Source organism: Perognathus longimembris, chromosome 15 (genome assembly GCF_023159225.1).
Source record: "Perognathus longimembris pacificus isolate PPM17 chromosome 15, ASM2315922v1, whole genome shotgun sequence".
NCBI classification, from domain to species: Eukaryota; Metazoa; Chordata; class Mammalia; order Rodentia; family Heteromyidae; genus Perognathus; species Perognathus longimembris.
The window spans coordinates 6,652,942-6,677,835 of NC_063175.1; the positions used below are offsets into that span (position 1 = coordinate 6,652,942).

Here is a 24,894-nt window from a genome sequence, read left to right on the forward strand (position 1 = left end):
AACCTGTTTCTGACTTCTATCACCATGGATTAGTATTGCCTATTTTTTGGAAGCTGTACAAAGAGAATACTGCAGAATGCATTCTTTGTTTCTGGCTTCCTTTACTCCTTTGCTCATTGTTGAGGTTTTTGAAATTCAAACATATTGTTTCATCAGAGCCTGAAAGTGGTATAATGTACACAGGCCATTTGCTGCTTTAATTTTATATTACTGTCCCTGGCTGCAATCCAGCTGTCTCTTTGGCAAAGGTTGCTTGAAATAGGGGTGGCAGAAAGGAAATGATTTTAGACTAGAATCCATCACAATGCTAGGAAATGGAGCTCATAGTTCTCCTCTCAGCATGCTGGATCAGGAGTCTTATCTCTATGGTGGACCCAGGCAAAACTGGGATGTAATCAAGTTTATTTTTGTATCTGCCCAATTTGTTTTGGCTTCCCAGAGCCCTGCTATTTTCCCTGCAGTACTCCAAGTAGGATCATTTGACTCCTACCAAGGAATTGTCTGCTTTTTATTGCATGAAGTGTTTGACTTTTTCAAAGCATGTATACTTAAAAAGCATCTAATGGTACAACTCCAGCTCCCCTTTAGGAAACAGAGGAACGAGTTTTCTGGGCAGAAGGTCATATACTTCACCACACACCACTTAGTAGAATCAGAATTTAGTAGAACCTGGTGAACTTTTCTTGCAAAAAAATCAATATTTTGAGCTTTGATGGTTATATGGTCTCTGTTGAGTCTCTGTTGGGTGGTAGCATCCAGTCATTCCTAGATGATATGTACACCAATAGGTTTGATTGGGGTCTAATAAAATATTTACAGAAACAAGTAGTGGACTGGATTTGACACATGAAACATAGCATCCAACCTTGATTTAGACATTTTCCTGCTTTGCCTACTCATGAAGCTTGTACAGAAATCCTATCATATCAAAATACAAATAATTCTCTACGACACAGCTAAAAGAAGCCTAGGGCTGCTTCTGCTGCAACCTCACACTTTTAAGTAAAAACACAGAATCTCACAATAGTAGCTTCTTAAAGACACAGAGGGCCAGGGGAGGAGCCCAGATCCAGACTTCTAGGTGTCTCCCAGTATTCTTTAGCTACTCAGCTTGTGATTCACAAGTCAGGTTTACTCTGCTTGACTTCTTAGCGCCCATGTTTTAAACAATAAAGAGAAAGGGAGAGATAGTGAGAGATAGAGACATTTAGGCAATGGCATCCTGAAAATGTAACCAAGGTTTAGTCCTAAAGAAATTGTACTTATACCTTTACCAAGCAGCTTAATTATTGGGGGGAAAATACAGTGTCTTAAATTATAAGTAGAAGATAAAGATCTCTAGTTTCTCTGAGATTCAATTCATCCTCTCATTCTTTTTTCTTATAATATTGTGGTTTTTGTTTAGTTTTACCTTTGTAAAAAATTGCAGTGCCTTCTTTGAAGACACTGAAATATCAAAGCAAAGCACATGTAGTCCTTGTGACTGAGGAGAATAGCCCAGGGCTCAGAGACCTGGGAACAATGTCTTCTTTGATACCTTATCCTCTGGAGAGATAACCGGGTTTGATCTAGGGAGGAGAGAATATTATATTAGAGTTGAGTGACTGGATGGAACTCTCCTACATGATAGGTTCTTAGTGGTGCGTTGGTGGGGGTGGAGATCAGGGAGAGGGTGTATCAGAGCCAGTAAGTCAGGTTTGCTGTATTAAGAGATTAGTGTGGGAATTAGTAGAAAATTCCACAAATATACTTGGCAGTATTTTATTTGTGGTAAAGTTGGCAGAACAGACAAGTTGTTAAAAGAATGACAGCTAAATCCATTGTAATTAAAGTGAATTATTTATATAAAAAAGCCTCACTTTGAGACGGTATCTTCAACTCTTCATCAATACCGTATTTGAAAGAATTGGACCAAAGAACAATCTTAGATCAGGTGTCAGTGGTTCATGCCTGTAAGCCTAGCTAGTTAGGAGGTTGAGATGTGAGGATCACGGTTCAAAGCCATCTCCTGGGCAGCAAAATCTGTGAGGCTCACTCTTTATCTTTAGTCCAGCAAGAAGCTGGAAGTGGAACTGTGGCTCAAGTGGTAGAGCACCAGCCTTGAGCAAAATACTGAAGAGATAGTGCTCAGGTCTTGACTTCAAATCCCAGTACCAACGTAAGTAAAACAAACAGGCAAACAAAAAGAAAAACATCATTGTTCTTTTAGAACTCCTGAAGAGTTCCTCCTCCTCCTTCTACCCTCAAATCCCAAATATCTAATGGAAACTTGTTTGCCCATTGTGAGTCTTGGTCTTACGTAGCTATGATCTTCTGTAATCATAAACATATGCATAATCCCAGTGGTTTTGCCAAAGGCCCAGTGTTCTGATTTCACATTTAATGGAGACATACTTGGCTCTTACCCAGTGACTCATGCTTCTCTGGGGTTAGCTTGGCTGCAGCTGGTGACCCAGTTGGGTATTATGGGCTAACAGGGTTTTCCTGGAGTTGAGCACCAAAGGCAACACAGGACAGGCAGAGGGGGAGGGCACTAAGTCAGTGCTGATAACCCCACCTAGGTCGTTTGGTAATTCTATGAAGGAAAAACAGTAACTAGTTAACCAAGCATATTTTAAAGGTCATCGCTGCTTGGTCAGATGAAGTTAAGCCCTTGGCTGCTGGAATATGGAATGAACTCCAATTTATTGGAGGAAGCAGTATAAGAGATTCAGTTAGATCTTTTCTACCATTCTGGTTGCAAAGATGTCTTTGTGCATGTGAGCATCACAAGCCGCTTCTGTGTCTGAAACATTCCGGTCTATGAAGAAGCTGCCAGAGATACGGCCTGGGGCACCCATAAGAACTGCTCTAGGAATAGAATGTGTTTTGTTCTCCTAAGTGAAAGCTGTTAGCAGTAAAGCTGAGCAAGGCAGCACCTAAGGTACTAAGTTCATTTTTCAAGGGAGGCAGAGAAAAATGTCACAATTTTTGTACAGTAGAAGTTAACATTAATGGTTGACGAGTAGGAAGACAAGGGAAATCCACCCCTCCCGTGCTCACGCTCTCTCTGTCTCCCTCTCTTCCTCCCTCCCTTTCTCCCACTCTTCCTCCCTTTCTCTTTCTTTTCTTCTCTCACACCAGGGCTTGACTTCAGGATCTTGGAACCACTTGAGCCACATCTCCAGCGTGGTTTTTTTCCTGGTTTTTTTTCCATGGACTTTTCTGCCCAGGCTATCTTCAAACCTTGATCTTTCATGTCTCTGCCTCCTGAGTAGCTAGGATTACTGATGTGAGCCACTGGTACCCACCTTTCCTTTCTTTTTGTCAGTATTAAAGTTTGAACTCAGGGCCTCATGCTCACTAGGCAGGTATATGCCATTAGTCCTTTTTGCTTTATTTTTAGGGACAGGGTCTTTTATTTATACCCACACCTGCTTAGACCACAATCTTTCTAAGTATATACTTCCTGTGGGCAAGGATGACAGGTATGTACCACTAGGTCTGGTTTATTGTGTCTGTGTGTGTTAGGGTTTTGCTTGGCCTTGCATAGCACTGCAGTCCTTCAGATTGCCTTTTCTCTAGGAGCTTGGCATGAGCCACCATGCCTAGCTCAATACTTTTGTTTTGATTGTCATGTGACAGCCTGTGGCCCATTCCTCAGTGGTAATTTGGTCAGTATTTCGAGTGTTTTCCTTGGATCCCCATGCACTTATGTGATCTGCACATCTGTCTCTAGTCTTACAGGCCAACAAACAGAGAAAAATCATTTGGTTATGCAGATGAGGCATTTCTGAGTTTGCGGATAAAGCTTCCAGCTCATCTCTGACCTATGTAATCATAACAACATGAGACAAAACGTTTGGGTTAAAGGTCAGTGAGAGCAAACAAGTATTGTGGCCTGTTGGTTCATTATCCATTCAGGAAGCAATAGTATTCAGAAGGTTAACCAAAGTCAAGAGTATCAAATGAGTTAGAAATGTAAAAGTCAGATGCTATTCTCTCCAACAAACATTTCATATTAATACTGTCTGACAAATTGCTGGACTACAGAAACATATCTTCTTATATAAGGTTTTATTTTATGCTCTGGCTGTCTTCAGGTAGCCTTTTTAATTTCAAGTAGTCTTTTTATTGGTCAGTTTATAGGCTAAATGTTCCCCAAGGATTTTTAGGAAATATCTAGCTTTATTTCTCAAATGAGGAGAATAAGAGGTTAAATGATTCTTTTAGTTTTCCATTACTGAAAAATGACTGAGATCAGCTTATATGGAGAGACAAGGTTTATTTGGGCTCAGTCTTTTGGAGGGTTCAGTCTATGATCTGTTGGCCTATAGTGAGATAACATCTGATGCAGTAGGATAGAACCTCAGGTCCAGAATGTGGAAGAAGAGAGTGATGCTCCACAGTTCTCTTTGAGAGCATACTCCCAATTGCCTAAACTCCTCCTGCTAGGCTCTACCTCTTAACCATTCCATCGAAGTTCTTCCAGTGGTCCCAGGCTAAGGATGAAATGTTTAACATATGGACCTCTTGGAGACATTGCAGATCAAAATGTTAACAATTTATATGCCCTTGTTTTCTATGAGAAGAACCTCTGTCATTTCTTCCCATGTGATATGTGGTGTCCTAGCATCTCCACACTGTCCCAATAGCCATACGTAACCCCAAATAGGTTCTTGCACAAATGTTTAGTAGCCATAGGCTTAGAACCACATTGCATCTCAGGTGTTGTGTAAAAAGAGCACCTTTAGAGTAGTATTTTATGTCTGTCTTTTGAAAAGAAATATTTTAATGTAAATGAATAGATTTTGAAATTAAAAATTGTCACCAACAGATTATTGGCAAATATTAGTGGAAGTCTTAGTAGCTTCAAGGAGCTAGCTACTCTCAGTGCACTGCGAATTCAGGGAGAACTCCTAGAAGGAGAGATGCGTATCTTCATATTCTACTGGGTCTCTTCTCTTTTTTGGCTTCCTTTCTTCTGCTTGTTGGGCTTTCCTTTTGGGGAAGGCATTCAAGCACACTGTGCCCCTGTATATACCCTGCCCTCTTTACTCTTTTGAGCTTGTGTATGTGGTAATTATTGTCATTTGCTCAGTGCTTCCTACAGAGAAGAGCACAGTTCTAAGATATGTGTGTGTGTGTGTGTGTGTGTGTGTGCACATGCATGCAGAAGTGCATGCATGCATGAACATGTGTATGTTGCCCCAAAGGTTTTGCTCTTCTCAGGTGGGTATTTTGCTTCTTTTTTTTTTTTTTTTTTTTTTTTTTTTTTGGCCAGTCCTGGGGCATGGACTCAGGGCCTAAGCAGTGTCCCTGGCTTCTTTTTTTTTTTTTTTTTTTTTTTCTCAAGGCTAGCACTCTGCCACTTGAGCCACAGCGCCACTTCTGGCCATTTTCTGTATATTTGGTGCTGGGGAATCGAACCCAGGGCCTCATGTATACGAGGCAAGCACTCTTGCCACTAGGCCATATCCCCAGCCCCTATTTTGCTTCTTATTTTATAAATTTAGATACTAAGGCACCCGGGGTAAGTAATATCTATTTGAGGCTTGGAAACTTACCCTTAAACCCATAATACCACACTTCCTTCTTAAGGAAACGTGTTGGTACATGGTACATAAACGTCATGGCAGAGTGCATGTTCTTTAACCATCAAGCTCCATTCCCTCGCTGTATGTCCTACTTCCTTTGTCTACTGGTGGTGTTCACCTGTGTAGTCCCAGTGCCCCTAGAGTCTGGGTCTCAATTTAACATTGTGCAAAAGCCCTCTGTGTCTTTTCCTTCCCTCTTCCAGTCTAATTGTCTGTCGCCTTTATATTCCTGGTGAACACTGGACTGACTGCAGCCCCCCGTTTATAAATCCCACTGGTAACTGTGATGTGGTCCTTGTAGCTGCCCTGCCCCAGACTTGAGGCATTCTCCCAGCCGCTGGTGAGCTTCACTGTCTCGGCAGTTAGTAACATGCACTGTCAATGTTTGTGTGATGGAGGCAGAGGATGAATTTTCTTTTCCCAAATTTGGAAATGAAATAATTGATTCTGATTAAAATATATCCCTCAAGACAATTAATTACAAAGGAAAAAAAACTTTCTTAGCACAGAGAAAGAATAAATTGGGTACTAACAAAGCACAGTGAAATGCTGATCTGGGTCAGGTTCCCCTGGCCCAGCTGCTTAGACTTTTGCATTGTCAGGTTTTCTTTCTTGTAAAGAAGATGTTGAAGAAGAGAATCCCTAGGAGGTGAAAGGGAAATGCGTTATTTTTCAAGCTGTGAAAGTGGAGTTTCCATCACCTCAATGTGAGCCAACCCTTCTTGGAGATTTTCTGCTGACTAGGGGGATCTAATTTAGGGCTCAGTGATTTGGGGGGTGATTCAGAGAGAATCATGGAATGTAATTTTAAAGATTGGAAAATGATTCCTACAAAAAATATGCATGGAATGGGGATGGTTGGTGCTGGAACATAGAAAAGCCAGGTGACATTTGTTAAGTCAGCCAGCTGGTTGGGCCACACAAGCCAATTCTTTGCTGGAGTATCTCTGGAGCGGTAGGTTGTTTTTTTTTGTGTGTTGTTTTGTTGCCAGTCCTGGGCCTTGGACTCAGGGCCTGAGCACTCACTGTCCTTGTCTTCTTTTTGCTTAAGGCTAGCACTCTACCACTTGAGACAGAGCACCACTTCTGGCCTTTTCTATATATGTGGTGCTGAGGAATCGAACCCAGAGCTTCGTGTATATGAGGCAAATACTCTTGCCACTAGGCCATATTCCCAGTCCTGGAGTATCTCATCCACAGAGGGAACCATAGGCTCCAGCAGCATCACACACTTTAGAATACAATAGTTTTGTCCCTTTGGAATCCTGCTCAGATCAGTTCTGTTATTTTTCTTCTGATTTCAGTTGGATTTTCTGTCCCTGAACTTGCCTAGGGTTATAAATCTTGGCAATTGCTAAAACAAGAAGCCAAATTTCTTATTATAAGAAATAAATAACAAAAGTCTTCCATTTTTGAAGACTTACCTACCAAAAACATAATCCTAGGCATCTGGAAATTCCAACTCCATGAACTAGTGTTTAATGAGAAAGGAAAGAAAGCTACATTTGTAGAACAGAATTTGATTATATTTTCAAGATTAAATTGGTTAATTTTCAGGGTGGTTATTCTTTATTATATGCACTTAATTGGCATAAGATTATATTAAGAATTTAATTTTAGCTCTACAAATTGGCCAGTGCTCACTCACCCTTGGTAGACTATTAAGATTTGTACTCAGCCATGATTTTTATTAGTTCTCATTGTGACTCTTAGAGGAATACCATGAAGAAGATCTAAGGGAATTCTTTCCCCTTCTCAGTCCCAGAGCCACAGAACAGTGTCAACAAAATGTGAGTTGTCATCAAGTCAAGGGTCTTCAGACCCAAGTCCAGATTCTGAAACATAGCAAACCTTCTTACCCATGCGACTGCACCATGGCCATCTCTGAGTCTATAAAGGACTAATGCTTAACTTCAGTATTTCTTTATGAGATTTTTCTCCTCTATAACTTGGTCTCTCACAATCTTTTCTATCTATGTGTTCAGAAAGCACATGCCTCACACAGTGTAACAAAGAGTCCAGACTCAACAAATCCACCAATTGTTAACCCTACATCAGCCTCTCCACAATAAAAACCATGGAAAAGACAGCTATGAAATAGGCTCTAGAAGCTTCTTATCAGATTCAAGGTCAGCTCTGAATCAGAAATTGCTATGTGGCAACACAACAGGCTTTTCCTCCTCCTGACTAGAGAGTGTAGACAGGTAACAATAAGCGCCCTTGTTCCTCTAATCTTCCATCCTTGGTCATAACTCAGGAATGCAGAAGGGAAGTCTTTGAGAGGTCAAGTTAGTGTCTGCACAACAAGTGATGGATGAGTTTTTGTCTTTATGTGCTCATCACCATTCTCTCATTATGGATCTGGCCTGCTGGCCCACAATGCTTTCTTCAAACTTTTGTGTTGTTCTAAATACTGTTTGGAAGGGTTTTAAATGAAGTAAAGAAAAAGATTTTCCTAATAAATCAGGGGCTTTTGTATCTTACAGAAATATTGCTTAGTTTAGTCTCTCTGAGTCTAGGCCGTATTTTGGAAGAGGACAAAGAAGAAAGAGATTTGTAATTTTAAGAGCCCTCTTTGAAGTAGAAGCTTTTATTTTTAAATTTTTTTTAATGGAAAGAGTCCTTGAAAGAGATCATAAAATATTTCTGCTTACCTTTTAGTAAGCAGTATTGTAATTGTAAAGCATGAAGAAGACCATTAATTTGAAATCTACTAATACTGTGGATTAAAAATAAATTCCTTACAGTTAGCTTCTGAAAACATGCTTTAAAATATAGTCTGATTTTATCCATAAGGATAGATATTGGGTTATTTTGTGAGACTAAATTGAAATCAACTGTATATTTTTGTCTTTTCTCTTATTTGTGATTCATAAGGTTAATGCAGTCTCTGCTGCCCATATCATACAGTAAAATCCAGACTATTCTATAAATGCATACCATAGTTGGAAGAATATAACATATACCGCCTCAGTATGGAGTTTAGTTTAAGGTTAACTTTTAAAAATTATTCTAGAGGCTGGACTGATGATGTAGGCCTGTAATCCAAGCTACCTGTGAAGTAGAAATTTGGAGGGCTGAAATTTAAGGCCAGTCTAGGGAGAAAGTTAGCAAGACATCCCTGACCCCAATCTCTTGCCACTAGGCCATATCCCCAGCCCCTCCCTGACCCCAATCTCAATAAACAGTTATAGTGAGTGCCTGTAGTCTCAATTGCTGAGAGACCATAGGTGGGAGGATTACTGTCTGATGTTTGTCCTAGGCAAAAAATGTGAGAATGTGTCTGAAAAATAATTAAAGCCCAAACCTAATAAACCAATCACTAAATGGGCAAAGGTACCAAATAGACACTTCTCAGAAGAAGAAATAAAAATGGCAAAGAAACATGTGACAAAATGCTCACCATCCCTCACTGTAAAGGAAATGCAAATAAAAAGAACACTGAAATATCACCTTACCCCAGTAAGAATGGCCTATATTCTGAATGCATACAACAACAAATGATGGTGGGGATGTGGAGAAAGAGGAACCCAACTGCACTGCTGGTGGGAATGTAAACTAGTACAACCACTCTGGAAAGTAGTCTGGAGGTTCCTCAAAAAATTAAACATAGTTATACCCTATGACCCAGCCATACCACTCCTAGGCATCTATCCTGAGCAACAGGAACCAGGATATGACAAGGACACCTGTACCTCCAAGTTCATTGCTGTTCACAATGGCCAAGATATGGAAACAACCCAGATGCCCCACTTCAGATGAATGGATTACAAAAATGTGGCACCTATATACAATGGAGTTTTACACTGCCATTAGAAAGGATAAAATAATGGCATTCACTGGGAAATGGATGGGACTAGAACAAATCATGTTGAGCGAGATAAGCCAAGAATGGAGAGACAAATGGCTATGGTCTCCCTGATATGCAGGTGTTAGAGTTAAAATGCAAAGAAAGAGATCAAAGTAAACAAGACTCAAGATACCAAAATACAGTAAGAACAAAAGAGGACAGCCGTGGGAGAAAAGCACCAAATAGCAAGACCCAAACACCTCTTAGAACTCCAAAGATAAAGAAACAAAGGTCTTTTTATTTTTAGATGACTCTATATTCCCTTCCTCATAAATGGGATATATACAAGCACACCCGAAGGAAGTTGGGAGGAGGGCACAGAATGAGGGGAAAGTGGGTGAGAATAATAACAATAACAACAACAACAATAATAATATAGCAGAGGGGACCATCAGCTCCACTGGACACTGATGAAAGTGAGTTAAGCAACTCATGAGTGGGAATGGGAAGGAAGGAATGAATGAAAGAGGGAACATGTTATTAAACAAAAGGAAAGTAATGTACATATCACCCGAAATGGAGGAAATGATTTTATTGTTAAAGTTCGTAGACTTCAGAAGCTATGTAGAGTAGAATGATATTTTTTTAATCATTGTGAAGGTTAAAATATGTACTGTGAATATATGTAGTAACTTAAACCCATTTATATAAAAAAAAGAAAAATAACTAAAGCAAAAGGGGTTAGGGTTGTAGGTCAAATGGTAGAGTATCTGCCTAGCAAGGGTGAGACCCTGGATTCAAATCCTTGCACCACCAAAAATGAAGAAAATGATTCTTAATAAAAGAACTGTTTTCTCCTTTCTTGGCAGTGTTTCTTTGTACTCTTTTCAGTCTTTGCTTCTTTATTTATTGAGATTGGGGTCAGGGATGTCTTGCTAACTTTTGGGCCTGGGCACTGTCCCTGAGCTTTGGTACGCAAGGCTAGTACTCTATGAGTTGAGCCACAGCTCTGCTTCTGGATTTTTTGGTAGTTAATAGGAGGTAAGAGTCTCACCGACTTTCCTGCCTGGGTTGGCTTTGTCAGCTTCCCAAACAGGTAGGATTACAGGCATGAGCCACTGGCACCTGGCCCCAGCTCACTTTGTATGGACTAGATTTGCTCAGATTCTAGCCTACATTAAGATGGCAAATGTTAGCATTAATATGTCATGTGTATGACACAATCGGTTCTGTGTAATGATTTCATCTTTGTTCCTGATACCTACTTATATGAAACAGGATCTATGTCTAAAGGAATTGAGGTAACAAGTAGGGAGGAAAAAATGACTAATTAAAACATTACTATGGCATGGAGTCTGTAACCAATTTTTGGTCATGTGACTGACATGATTACTTTTCTTAAAGCTTTAGTGAAACGCACTACTGTCCATCACATGCGGTCTTCAGTTTTTATTATAGTTTCTTCCTAAAGATACCATATAGCCATGCAGATTTATTGACATCCCTGTAATGATATCACCATCATAGCAAGATGAAATCTATGTGTGAATAACTAAAACCATCTAGTGTGGCCCAATTCTGGAAGAAGAAGGGAAGTGAAAGATGAATAGAGTTCTTTCTTGGGTATCATAGTTAGGATGTTAAGATCCAGTGTACTGGCTAGGAAGGAGAATACTGCCAAACTCTCAGGTCACTAAGGCAAGAAGTGGGGAGCGGTCCTGTCTGTCATGCTGATTCACCACCCGTATCCCTTTCAGCCTCACCAGTGGAGTAATCATTAGCCCTGCTTGTCTGGAAAGCAGCAGATGACAGCAGAGGGCAGGACTCTGGGAGCCAACCTGCCCAAGATTGGAGTCTTGGCTTTCCTGCCATCTGAGGGAGTTTTGATAACTTTTTTTTTCTATACTGAGGCTTGAACTCAGGGTCTGGGCACTGTTCCTTAGCTTTTTCACTCAAAGCTGGCATTCTAGTACTTGAGCCACAGCTCCACTTCCCAGATTACTTCTTATGGTTGATTGCAGATAAGCGTGTGATGCTTTTCTTTCCTAGTTTGGGTTTGTACCATGGTGCTCAGATCTCAACCTCTTGAGCAGCTAGAATTCTAGGTGTGAGCCACTCAGTGCCCAGCTTGGATAATTTCTTTAGTCTCTCAATGACTTAGTTTTCTTCCTAAGACAGTATTATTCATACTTACTATAAAAAGAAAATCAGCCGGACAAAGACCTTAGAAGAAGAACATTGTAGGAATTAACTATTTTATTGTATTCCTAGTAAGCACCATTCTTTTCTTGTAATTCCTTTGAATTATCATTTCCTGTCTTCCTTTCCTTTCTCTCTCCCTGCTTCAGCCCTACCACACAAAGAAATAGAAAACCAAAGATGAATACTATAAATAATCTTGCAGAAATATCTCCCAGAAGATGACATTTCTCTCCTTTGCAGTGAATAGAACTTGAATACTCATCACAAATGGGAAAGAGCATTATTTGTTTTTAAGCATGGAGACTGACTAGTGGAATAAGTAATATTTCCAGGGAGACAAGAGAAAGTCCTATTTGATGTTCTATGGAGATCTACAAGGGAAAATGGGGGCAGAGCTAAAAGACAGGAAGGGAAATGGGAAAGGATGGGGCTGAGGCAGAGATAAGTGAGAATAGAAACCTGGCCAGCATCACATACTGGGATGAGTATAATTATGCTAGAAATTACAAGATTATGTCAAGGATTAAAGCAAAGCTTAGGTTTTACAGTGATCTTGATGTTACTCATGAAGATAAAATTTGTACAGATTTAGTAAAGAGAACACTTAAGTGCTGATCAGTGTTCTAGTTTCTTGTTCGACTGGATATAGAACTAAATGATGAGGGTGTATACAATTTTGCAAATGTTTGTGATCTTTCTTGCTCCCTACTTCTCTCATTACAGTCAGTAGGAGCCACGGTATCAGAGGTACTGATTGATTGATTGTCTAATGATTTTTTTATCAACTTTGATAAATTCTTTAAAAACTGTATCAAGGAAATGAACCCATAACTTGTATTCCTGCCATATCAAAAGGTTTGAAGCTGGACACTGCTTCTTATGCCTGTCAGAAGGCTGAAATCTGAGGATAATAGTTTGATGCCAACCCAGGCAGGGAAGTCTGTGAAACTCTTATTTCTAATTAATCCACAAAAAGCCAAAAGTGGAACAGTGGCTCAAGTGGTAGAGGGCCAGTCCTGATCAAAAAAGTGAAAAGACAGCACCATGTCCCTGGTTCAAACTTCACTGCCAGTACACACACACACACACACACACACACACACACACACACACACACACTTTGAGAGTGGTTTGGGTTAGGCCTGTGTGGCCCAAGATATTTCTGTGCCTATGCTATGTTGTTGCCCACATGCCCTAGAATCCTATTTGGCAAGTTGACTAGGGAGGAGGACAGGAAAAAAAATACTTGAGAATTGTGGATTTTCTAGAAATACTAGGTGGATTCAAGATAAGAAATTTCAGTGGAAAAGTATTATAATTGAAGTTTTATGGAGATAGTGCCTTGAGTCTATGGGACATAACAAAGATTATTCTTTTCCTCAGTAGTTTAGGGGGAGATTCTGAGCTAATGTGTTTCTTGCTTATCTTTTAATATTGTAGCAGAAAGCAGGAAGGGAAATATTAATTATTCAATTTTCCCCAGGCTCTAGGCAAGGTCATCTCCCCAACAGTTGCCCTAAAGATAGACCTAGGTACACAGACCTGAAAATAAGGTTTTGTGGTATTAGCTGTGTTTCCTTCTATATGTCTTCCAACTTTGTATTTCAAGCAAAGGAGAATTATGTTTTTCAATAAGTGAGATAAAAGACAAAATAGGAAAGAATGATCTGTTGTTAAGAGTCAGATAAGGACCTTGCGTTGCTTTAGGTAGGCTCTACATTAATAAGGATCTTGTTGCTGGATTAAATGGGTTCTTTGTTAACAAAATTTTATCATGTTCACTTTTAAATATGACAGTCAATATGTTTGAATAAAATAATTGTCTAAAGTCAGTTTACATTTAACACTTAGTATTTATGGAGTGGCTTTTCTTTTCCAATGTTTATTATGTTGATTTCTTAATGCTTATGAAACCAGTGATGCTTTACCAATCATCTGAAAGGAGGCAACTGTAGACAAACTGGCAGACAGGGATTTAGCTCTTCTCAAATCCTTTTAGATGCAGTGGCTCAGATTTTGGGATGTATTATTAAAGAATTGGTAGGCATATTTGGAACAAATAAGACTTTTCAAAGAGAAGCTTAGCAATGAACAAGACAGTCCTACTTCTTGTTTAGAATATCCCATTAATGATCAGCAGTATCCTATTCATTCAGATCTATCCTTTGCATGTCACATCTTTTCTGCCCTATTTCTAAAGTGCAGCGTCATCTTCATTCTGTGTGACTCCCAATTGTTTTATAACATCTTGCTAATATTACCCAGAGTTAGGGTACGTGATTTGTTTGGCTCATTTTTTTATACTTATATATGCACTTAGCATATTTTAGGGATTTTAAAGAAGTCAGACATGCTTCTGGAATATGTCTTCAGTGAGTAAATAAGCTGTAATATGCAACTCATCCAAGACAGGAAGTCAGTACAGTACTAACAATAGCAAACACAAAAGTAAAAAGCAGCTAAAGTTAGAGCACTTTCATAGATTCCTAGTTTATCTTGAAAAAATAAAATGAGAGAATTGCAAAGAAATTGGGCCCTGGCACCCAGCTGCAGAGTTCGATTTGGAAAATAGAAACTTTTACGTTCCTTCTGTGTGGAACCTAAAGGACTGTGGGCAGGTACTGTGTTTACAAGTGGTAGATTCTTTTCCAAAAAGTTAACTCGTTAAGATTGGCATCTGAACCTTCTTGATGCTCATTGTTGGCTATTTTCTTGGAAAGGGACATCAAGATGTAATCAGGAATTTCAGGGATTTCAGAGCAACTTGTGGTGGAAGCATTCACAGTAATTTACACAACTCCTGCTGAAAAAGAGCTGAAATATGAAGTGGCTCCTTCCCACATCAGAAAACAATGTTCCATCTGTGCCTGCCTACATAAATTACACACACATACACACTCACACAACATATACCACAAAACATATCCCATACATAGAGTATATACAATATACAAAAAGAGTGACTGTATGAGAGAACTACAAAAGTATGTATTTTCCCCTTTGACAATATTGGCAATTTTCATAGTTTGATGTTAATAAATTTGAAATTCTGCTTTCACTTTACAAATAAAAATTAGTTTTTAAACTGTGAAAGAAAGCCAAAGTCATGTAATTCATATGATGCTTATCAAAGTTAAGATTTTTATCCTTGATGTAAGACTGTAACCCTCATCCTACCAGGAAATTCTTAGACCCAGGTAAGAAAGAAACTCAGAATTCAGCAAGTACCAAATACAATTACGTAGTACAAAAGCTAGGTATGGTGACACAGAACTATAATCCCAGCACCAGGGAGGTCTGGGGCAGGAAGGTCTTGAGTTCATGGTCAACCTAGGCTACATATCAAGATCTGTCTCAAAAGAACAAAAAAATCCAAAACAAAACACCTCTCAATTGTATATTGTAATGAGTAGGCAACAAAATATTGAAGTTTAATGTATGACATCTGAGAAATTGTTTTAGAAAAAAATTTAAACTAGTCCAGTGTTTCCACTGAAATTTGTGTTCTTTTAGTAAAACACTCAAAATAAGTCTTGTGCTATGGCAATTATTGGTTCCACATAATGTAAAAGATTCTTCCCTAGCAGACAGGATATAAAGCAATAAAATGATTTCAAATTTATTACTCTCCACAGCTTATCTCCATGTAGCTATTGTAGGAGGATTTTTTTCCTGTGAAGTTTCTATCACCTGTACTGTTATTTCACCTTTGGATCTTTAATTCACAGAAAGGATTTGTTAGAGTTAGTCTGGGTCAGTGACTCCATCTCTTCCGGAGAACACAGCACTGTGACGGCCTTGTACTTCCCTGGATCCATTTCATGTGATTGATTTTACCTGGGTATGAGTCAGAACATAGGCCTGAATGTCTACAGCATGTTTCCTTAGAGGATTGGGAAGAAGAGACCATACAATTATACCTCCAGCTTGTCTACAACCACCTTTTTATTTTCCAAGTAGCACTTCATATTTTAAGGTGCTTTTAGGACGAGAATAAAAAGTGCACACATTGTACAATTCCATTCTTGTACTTATAAAAAAAAAAACTTGCTGGGCGCAGGTAGCTCATGCCTGTAATCCTAGCTATTTAAGAGGCAGAGATCTGAGAATCGTGGTTCAAAGCCAGCCAGAGCAGGAAAGTCCATGAAACTCTTAGTTCCAGTAAACTTCCAAAAGTTGGAAGTGGAGCTATGATTGCCCTGAGCAAAAAAGTTTGAGGGCAGTACTCAAGCCCGGAGTTCAAGCCCCAGGATCAGTACACACACACACACACACACACACACACACACGCAAACCAGTCCACAACATCAAAGATTAGAATGTTTTTTATTGACATGTATTATTTGTAAAAAAAAAAAGTTTTCACTGTGATATTTCCATATATACAAATAATGTACTTTAATAGAACACCATTTTATTATTCCTGTTGCTACCATCCTGTTGCTACTCTCTGTTGGTACCCTCTCTCCCTGTAGATTGGGTCTTTAAAAAGTTAAGATAAAAAGAGGTTTAATTCAATAGGAGAGGGGATTAGGACACATGGAAGTATAGAAGGAATCCCACTGGGATAGGACAGCCATCTGCAATCTAAGCTGAGAAGAGACATCTTAGAAGAAGCCAACCCTGCTGACACCTTGATTTTCAGCTTCTAGTTTCCTAAACTACAAGGAAAGAAAAATGTTCTGTTTGCTGGGTGCTGGTGACTCAAGCCTACAATCCTAACTACTCAGGAGGTTGAAATCTGAGGATTGCAATTTGAAGCCTGCCAGGGCAAAAAAAGTATGTATGACTCTTATCACCAATGAACAACCAAAAAGCCAGAAGTAAAACTGTGGCTCAAGTTGGTAGAGTGTTAGTCTTGAACAAAAGAAGCTCAGGTACAATACCCAGACCCTGAGTTTACACCCCAGCACTGGCATTAAAAAAAAAAAAAGTTTTATTGAAGAGGCCAGTCTGTACTATTTTGTTATAGCAGCTCGAGCAGAGTGATATGCCCTGGTTAACTCCCTCCTGTGCTGCAGGGGGGAGCCCAGTCTGTCTGTCTGGGATTGCTGTCTGGTTTAGGCCCTTCTCTATTATCTGCAAGATGTGGTGACAGTGCACCAGGGGACCAGGCCTGCTCACCACATCTTGCCTTGTGCCATCCCATTTGATTACTGCAGTGTTATATAGCACATAATTACATTATTTTAAGTTTATTTTCAGGAAACTAGGGAAAACTTGAGGAACTGCCTAGTATGTGATTGTGTACAAGTGACCCCTTCTCTTTTCCTTACTTCTTGTCAAGGTAGACTTTGACTTCAAACTAGTTTTATCTACCACCTCATAGCTGTCATCCAACTGTACTGCAATACTTGCTTCATTTTCTTCTGTTAGTCATCTTTAAAGAGCTCCAGGAGTGTGAAATCTATGTCTAAACCACCAGCCTGTCAGCCAGTGTCCAGCAGACGGTGTGTCCCACAGGTATCGGTTGGATGATTCCACCTCCTGTGCTGGGGCTGGTGAGACATTCGGGTAGTGAAAGAAAATAGCCGAGATGGCTGACGCTCTACTGGTGCTCAGGCACAGGGGTGCCAGGGCTCAGGGCTGAGAGAGAGCATGTGGGAATGCAGCTCTGACCTCTCCCGCCTCCCCACTGCAGTTCTGCGTAATGTGGGTTAGAGTAAGGAAATGTTAAGGCAGAGAAAACACAGTGTTCACTTCTTCAAATAGATTGGCCCTTTCTTAGCTATTTTCTTCCTATCACAGATGTAAAGACTGTTCTTCAGAAATGTATGGTGTGGATAACTTTTAAGTGGTACATGAAAGAATTCCATATAGACACAAATAAAATTGAACGATTTCTGTGGAATAAAGGGCAAGTAGCTCAATTACGGAGTAGTCTGATGTTAGGAAGAAAGTCATTAGAGTTGGCAGGGTTTCTAGAATTTTCACTTCCTACTATGCAGGGTCCATGAATATGGATTCATAGACCATGCATGGTCAGATTCTGGGCCCGTGGCTCTCAGTGAAAGCCAAGCCCAGGGAGTACAGAATTGAAAATCTAAACTTGAAGAAGCTTTTAATTGATATTTTGATTTACTAAACCTTAACTGTGTGCCAGGCATTTAGGTAAAAAATAATAAGAGAATCTCTGCCTTCAAAAGATTGCGATCCAGTAGCAGACATGATAGCAAACAAATGCTACAATGAAGGACGATAGGCCTCAGGCACCAAGGAGGAAGCACCCACTATTACTGTCTGGAAGAAACCAGTTAAGATAAATGAAATCAGTTATTTTCAGGCAGCTTCCTCCCCCCCCTCCCCCCGCACATTAAATAAAACTTTTCTAAGAAAGGATAATCATTCAAGGAGAGTTTTAGAAACTTTACACATAATTCAAGGATGCCTACTCTCTAACAGTAAAGTTCTCTGTTGTTTTGTATTTGCTGTGACTCCTTTAACAACATTCATTTTGAATTTATATTGAGTAATTCAACTGGATGTGAATTAACTTAATTGAAAGCTGGTTGATGCCAGGTATTCTCCAAAGGTTGGCAAACAAATGTATATTTCTTAGTCTGGAGGTATGACTTAAGTGATAGTGTCTGTTAGTAAATGTGAGAGCCATGAGGTTGTTCCTTGGCATACCTGTATGTTTGGAGCTTGAACTCAGGGCCTGATTGCTTTCCCTTAGCTTTTTTGCTCAAGACTGGAGTTGTACCACTTGAGCCACAGCTCCATTTGTGTCTTTTTGGTGGTTAATGGGAGGTAAGGGTCTCATGGACTGTCTTTCCCGGGGTTAGCTTTGAACCTTGGTGGTCAGATCTCAGTGCCTTGCCCTATGGTTTTGTTTCTTTGTGTTATATTTCTTCAAATTCTGCTTATATTCACATAGACAAATTTAAAAAGCCCCATAATGATATAAAATATGTTTCTTAGAAGTACAAGATTTATGAAAATACAAATTCCTGCCATGTAAAAGCATGGATACTGGCTGTTCCTCTTTATTCTCAAGCTTGCACAGCATTTGAAGGCTAGGTTTGGCCTCTTGCCTAAATTACTGAACTTTTCTGTATCTGCATTTTTTGCACTTATAGAGTAAGGGTAATACTATCTCTTAGTGTAGTACCTGGATAAGGATAATTACAGTGTGTAAAACACATAGAACACTAATCAGCATCTAGTTAGTATCCAATGTAATATTTCACCATTAGTCAAGACAACTTGATCTTGCATCTCTCTTCTATGAAGTATAGATGACACTTAAACAGTTGAGGAGAATCAAATGTTATTTTGTTTTGTTTTGTTTTTTTGCCAGTTGTGGGACTTGAACTCAGGGCCTGAGCACTATCCCTGGCTTCTTTTTGCTCAAGGCTAGCACTCTACCACTTGAGCCACAGCACCACATCTGGCTTTTTCTTTATATGTGGTACTGAGGAATCGAACCCAGGGCTTCATGTATATGAGGCAAGCACTCTACCACTAGGCCAGATTCCCAGCCCCAAAATGGTTTCATTTTTTACCCATCACTAATTATCAAAAGCACAACCTGTTGGGTGAGCAGATAGCTTGTTTGATGGAGTCATGTCACCGTTTATTATTTGTCATTTGCTTCATGCATATGCGGTCATCTGATATTGGCTGTGCTCAGCTCATGGACTGGAATGTTTGTTTCCTCTAGGAGAGTCATCAAAGATGTTGTTTACAATGTAAGCTGTTGAAATGGGCAATAACATCTGGCCTTAGCAGAAATCCAACATGAAAGCAGCCGCCACCCTGAGACATAATGGCCTCAGTAGGTAGTTGAGTTAATAATCCCTGGCATGGAATGGTCAGTGGTCAGAGCGGGTTGTTCGTAGCTTACTGTAAACACGCAAGACTTGGGTGCTTGTATCCAGAGCATATTTCCTCCTGACAGTCATTTCTGCTGTGTTTGTTCCTGGGGAACCATCTACAGAGTGCTCCTATTGTCAAGCTGGACTCTTGCTTACTGGCATTTCCACTCCAAGGGAGAGAAAGGTAGATCTTCACATTTGTATTAGAAGCTGATTGTAAGTAAGGGCATTCACTAATGATAATTTAATAATGCATATTCATCCTTCATTTCCTCCTTTGGCTCTGTTTGGGACTATGGGCTTTGTAGCATAGATATTTTTTTGATGGGAGAAAATTTGGTAGACAAGCTCTCCAGCACATGAGCCACACTCCCATTCCTTTTCCTTGTAGTTAGGTCTCTGACTATTGGATTGGTAGATGAAGCTTCCCTCAGCTTCCCGGTTTCCATGCCAAATTATAGGTTCTTAATATCTACTCAGGAACATCATTTCAGAGTGTCTCACAAAATGGAGAGTCTTACAAGGTGAGAGTCTTAGCAAAGATTTATTTTAGTGTTACAGAATAAAATAGGAAGAAATAGATAAGAGGTAGGAAGTGGGAGTTACAGGCCCCCCCACAATGGTGGTTTCTGTTTGTAGCTTTTATACACGTAGAATACACATAGTCGTGTTATCTCACAACTCCTGATCAATAGACAGCGGTTTTGGGTAGTTGAGGTGAGTATTGCTTATTATTCTAAAGCATGGAGATGTATCTAGGCCTGCTAAAACAGAGCACAATAGGATGAATTTTAGTTTGGGTTTTTTTTTGTCCAGCTGTGCTCATTTCTCTGGCCTTACTTATGAAGTTTGCAGTTTTATACCATTTCAAAGGAGTAGGTAGATTTAGATAAATCTTCTTGTGTCTGATTCTTATATCAGCATCAAAAAGGAGGTATAGTGGGAGTGGAGCCTATTTTTTCCAGTTTACCTACTCCTTTTGATATCTCAATCTGACCCTTTTTGTCTTGGTCAAAAATAATACATTTTCCCTGTTTCCTCATCCATCTATCCTCCCTGCCTCTGCCACTTGAGTAGCTGAGAATACAGCATGATTCACTACATTGGGCTAGCATTCAGTCAGTATTTTCCAGCTGAAAAAAGCTGACATTTTTGACAGTTATAGGGCTAGATTTATTTTGTTCTTGGATAAGTCATTGTCAAGTGGAAGGCATAAAGATATCAGAGGCGACTACAAAATGTTTGGTTCTTTCTTGTTCATAGAAGGAGCATTCTAAGCAGATGGAAGATGCAGAGGAGTGAGCTGTGCACAGTAAACATTTCCTTTTAGTTCTTTTTCCAGACATTTAATTAGCAGTACAGAAATTCTTTTCATATAACAAGAATTATCAATGTTTAATAAACAACTAAAACTATAAGTTTCACCTTCTAATGGAGACGTAACACACTATTTCCTACCGTAACTTGCTCCCTCCCTTGTCTTTCTCCCCATCCTCTTTGTTGTCTTTCATCCTATGAATTTATTTCTCATTTCCCTCACCCTAATCCTAAACCTACAATCCTCCGACATACTGATTTTCATTCCTTTGGCTATATACTCAATAAGATTTCAGCATCATGTGGTAGTTCTGTTTTCAACTTTTTTTTTTTTTTTTGTCAGCCATGGGGCTTGAACTCAGGGCCTGGGCACTGTCCCTGAGCTTTTAAGCCCAAGGCCAGCGCTCTATCACTTTGAGCCCCAGTGCTCCAGGACCTGCTACTGGGCAGACACTCAAAAATATTTGTTGAATAAAATCTAACTTGAAAGGAAGTATGTCAGGTGCTGCAGGGATTCCATTCTGCCTTGGGATAACTTGGTTCTCCCTGCAAGTTCTGCCTCCGTATTTTTTCTCTTTGGCTCTGGCTTTCTCTTCTCACCTCCCATACAGTTTATAGAATAACCACTGTAGGTATTGGCTATGAAGTTATTACTACAGGTTAATAGAAATAGGAAGAAAAGAAAGCAGAAATGAAGGTAGTTACTATTTCAGAAGAAAAGAATTTTATAAGTACAAACCTCATTTTGTTTTGTGTTCAAAATAATATGAACCTTCATTCTACTGGACAGTTGTAATACTTTGCTAATTAAGATAAAACCTTCATTGATATTACTTATGAAGATGAGGCAGAGTATTAGGTTACCACCTTCAGAATGGTTGTCTATATGTATATTTCTCACTTGTGTGAAGACATCCAACTGAGGAGTAAAAATAGCTAAAATAGTGACTGTTTCTTACCTTGATGTTTAATAATATTTATCTCTTTCACCATTAAAAAAGATACACCCACTATGTAGAAATCCAGTTGGCATTTTGGGACTAATTTTATTTTATTTTTGCTGTGGATTTCAAAATTCTCTGCACTGTGGTATTCATTCACTTCATAGGAACCTTGTCACACGGGCTATAGGACATGTGTTCACTAGTGGCTAATGAGAAGTTATTGAGCTTGAGGAGGACCCTAACTCCTAGCCAGAATCTGAATCCTCAATTAACTTTATTTATTTATTTTTCTGTGCTAGTACTGGGGCTTGAACTCATGGCCTGATCACGGTCTCATACCTCCACTTCTGGCTATTTTGGTGGTTAATTAGAGATAAGTCTCTGCCCGGGCTGGCTTCAAACTATGATCCTCAGATCTCAGCCACCTGAGTAGCCAGAATCATAATCATGAGCCTTCAGGGCCCAGTTTGTCTTTTTTTTTCCTTTTTTTTTTTTTTTTTTTTTTTATCTGCAGAAACCTTCTAGACTAACACTGCTGAACAAAAGCTTAAGGAAAAGTAAAGTTCTCTTGGCCAAGAAATACTTTGGATGAAGATTTCAGAATTCACATTCTGTGTTGGTTTTCATACCTATGATGTAAACATGTCTATATTGAATTTCTTGTCGTAACTTAGTTGTTTCAGTGACGTTTTCATCAAGTAAAAACTCAAGTACAACTTGAAAAGGCAGTTAATTTGTTTCAGTTGCATAAAAAAGCAATGTAAGTTGTAAGAGTCACTAAATTTTTTAAATTATTATCTTTATTTGTACAAAGGAGTTGCCATTTAACAAAGCAGTTTGTGGATATAACATATCTTGATCAATGTTACCTTTCAACATTCTTACCCTTCTGTGCCCTAACTACCCCTTCCCTCCCTCTTATTAATTTTGTAGGGTATACTTTGGATACTTGTCTGCGCTTTCTCCCTCTTCTCTTCAGTCATCTACCGCTTTTCCCTTGACCCAACTCCTCTTGTTTGGAAAATTTGGGCATTCAGGGACATCGGCAGACTGTACCTGGTGAAGAGCCCCTGCTTTGCAATCACTCGCTGCTCAGAGGAGGAGGCCAAGTGAATATGACGCTGGTTATTATGAATCATACAGAGAACTATGTTCACTGCAAAAGCAATGGTTCTTACCTGTGCCTAGAGAAGTTCGGAACAATAGCAAGACTGTCACTGTGTTACAGATATGATAATGAAGTTTTAATCTCTTTCCGCTAATTGTTTATAATTATCGCGAGAATAGCTAGCTAATGGTAATAAAGCACACCATAATAAATAATACCTAATACCTTAAAGGAGGTTTCAAATTCTATAATCCTTCAGAGGAGAGGATGGCCCTTCCCAGAGCCAGGGAAGGTCTTAGCCAGCCTGAGTTGATTCTGGCATTCACTAACACATCTTTAAGCCTGCCAGACTCTGTGAGGCAGCAGTCTACTGGGATATAAACTTCGTGTTTGCTCATCGATCAGGCTAAGATGATTAGATTTTGTTTTGGGGCCTGCCTTAGAATTCAAGCCAATCATAACTTCTTGGAAGATTATTCTGTGTTCAATGTCTGTGCTTAATGAGCTCACGTCTGCAATTACTGAACTTACTACAGGTTATATTCTGACCTCCAAGCTAAAATGTTAGGTGATTGGTATGTTCTAGCCTGTTACTGATTTCCTCAGACAGTAATAGAATGTACTAATCAAACAGGCCCATACTACTGAGTTTAAATCAGGTGGCCAGTACAATTCACGTCTTCCTCTCCAGCATATGGATGACTTATGGTGATGCCAGAAAAAAATATGAGTCAACATCAATTACTGCTGCAGACTCTGCAGTCAGGTCCAATGTCATAAGTTAGCACTGGGCTTTGTTTCCTAATGCCGTTGAGGATTTTGTATCTGTTCATAAAAGATGTCCCAATGTAGGCTTTTCTTTTTGTAGTATCTTTGTATGATTTGGTTGTCAAGGTAATCCTGCTTTCTTATCATGAATTGGAGGGATCCCTTTCACCTGGATTTTCTTCACAGCTTGGCACAATCTTCTTTTTCCTGACACTGGTAATTTTTGTCTTAAAAAAATCAATTCTAGTGCTATTAATTTATCAGGTTTTTTTTGTGTGTGTGTGTTGTTGTTGTTGTTTTGTTCTTTGCCAGTCCTGCGGCTTGGACTCAGGGCCTGAGCACTCTCCTTGGTAGGCTAATATTCTACTACTTGAGCCACAGCGCCACTTCTGACTTTTTCTATATATGTGGTGCTGAGGAATTGAACCCAAGGCTTCATGTACGGAAGGAAAGCACTCTACCAGTAGGCCATATTCCCAGCCCAATTTATCAGTTTTTTTGTATCACTTCCAAAACCTCCCTTTTAAAATATTTATTTTTCCTATAATTTGCCTGCTTTGTCTTTTATCGATTCTAGCCCTTGTGTTTGTTACTAGCTTCTAATTACCTTGGGTTTAATGTGTTCTTTAATTAGCTTCCCTGAGGTAGATCACTGATTTTTATTCTCTGTTCCACTTTTGTATACATGCTTATTACTATACCTGTCTCTCTAAGTATTGCTTTGGCTATATCCTTTAGATACTTGTATTTTTGTCATTTTCTTACTACTCAGTTCAAGATACTTTCTAATTTTACTTGGAATTTTTAAAATTTTTGTGCTAAACGTATGCTATTTAATGGACACTATTTGGGGATTTTCTAAGTATTTGAAAGCTGTTCCATGCCCAGCCCAGTCATGATCTCTTCTCTACCCTTAACTTTCATGGGTATTCCCTGGAAAATCTCCTGAATCTGATTCAGTCTTGGACCTGCTTCATGCAAGAATCAGACTGACAGGGAAGTCTACTAGGTCCGAATTAATATTGCCATCTCAAATGTCTTACCATTAGTATTTGCCCATATATTTGTGACATATCTCTCTACCACCATGCATACTTGTGTTCTCATAGCTGTAGTGTGGTAAACAGTATATATGCCTGCATTAGCCTACTCTCTTGCTGTATGTTTTGTATTTATCCGTCTGTTCCCTCTATGGTTTCTTCTTCTTTTCAGGTACTTTTTTGTGTTACTTGCATTTTTTGTTTGTTTGTTTCTTAAGTATTCTATTTAATGTCCACTCTTCTCGTCTTACTTGTTATTGTAGTGGTTGCTCCAACACTTACAATATGCCTTTATCTTACCATATTTTATTTTCAAATAATACTTTATGTAT

General features: G+C 39.3%; 1 protein-coding gene across 3 annotated transcripts in view; it reads left to right on the plus strand.

Moving 5' to 3' along the window:
• Arhgap28 (Rho GTPase activating protein 28) overlaps nucleotides 1-24,894 on the plus strand; it is a 159,306-nt gene that overhangs the window by 17,562 nt on the left and 116,850 nt on the right. The window contains exon 1 of one of the 3 annotated variants that reach the window (XM_048363588.1): nucleotides 19,077-19,569. The exons of the other annotated variants lie outside the window; for them this stretch is intronic. The gene's annotated coding sequence lies outside the window, so the exon portion shown is untranslated. Of the gene's footprint in view, nucleotides 1-19,076; nucleotides 19,570-24,894 lie in introns of those variants that run through there. 3 annotated transcript variants of the gene reach the window in all.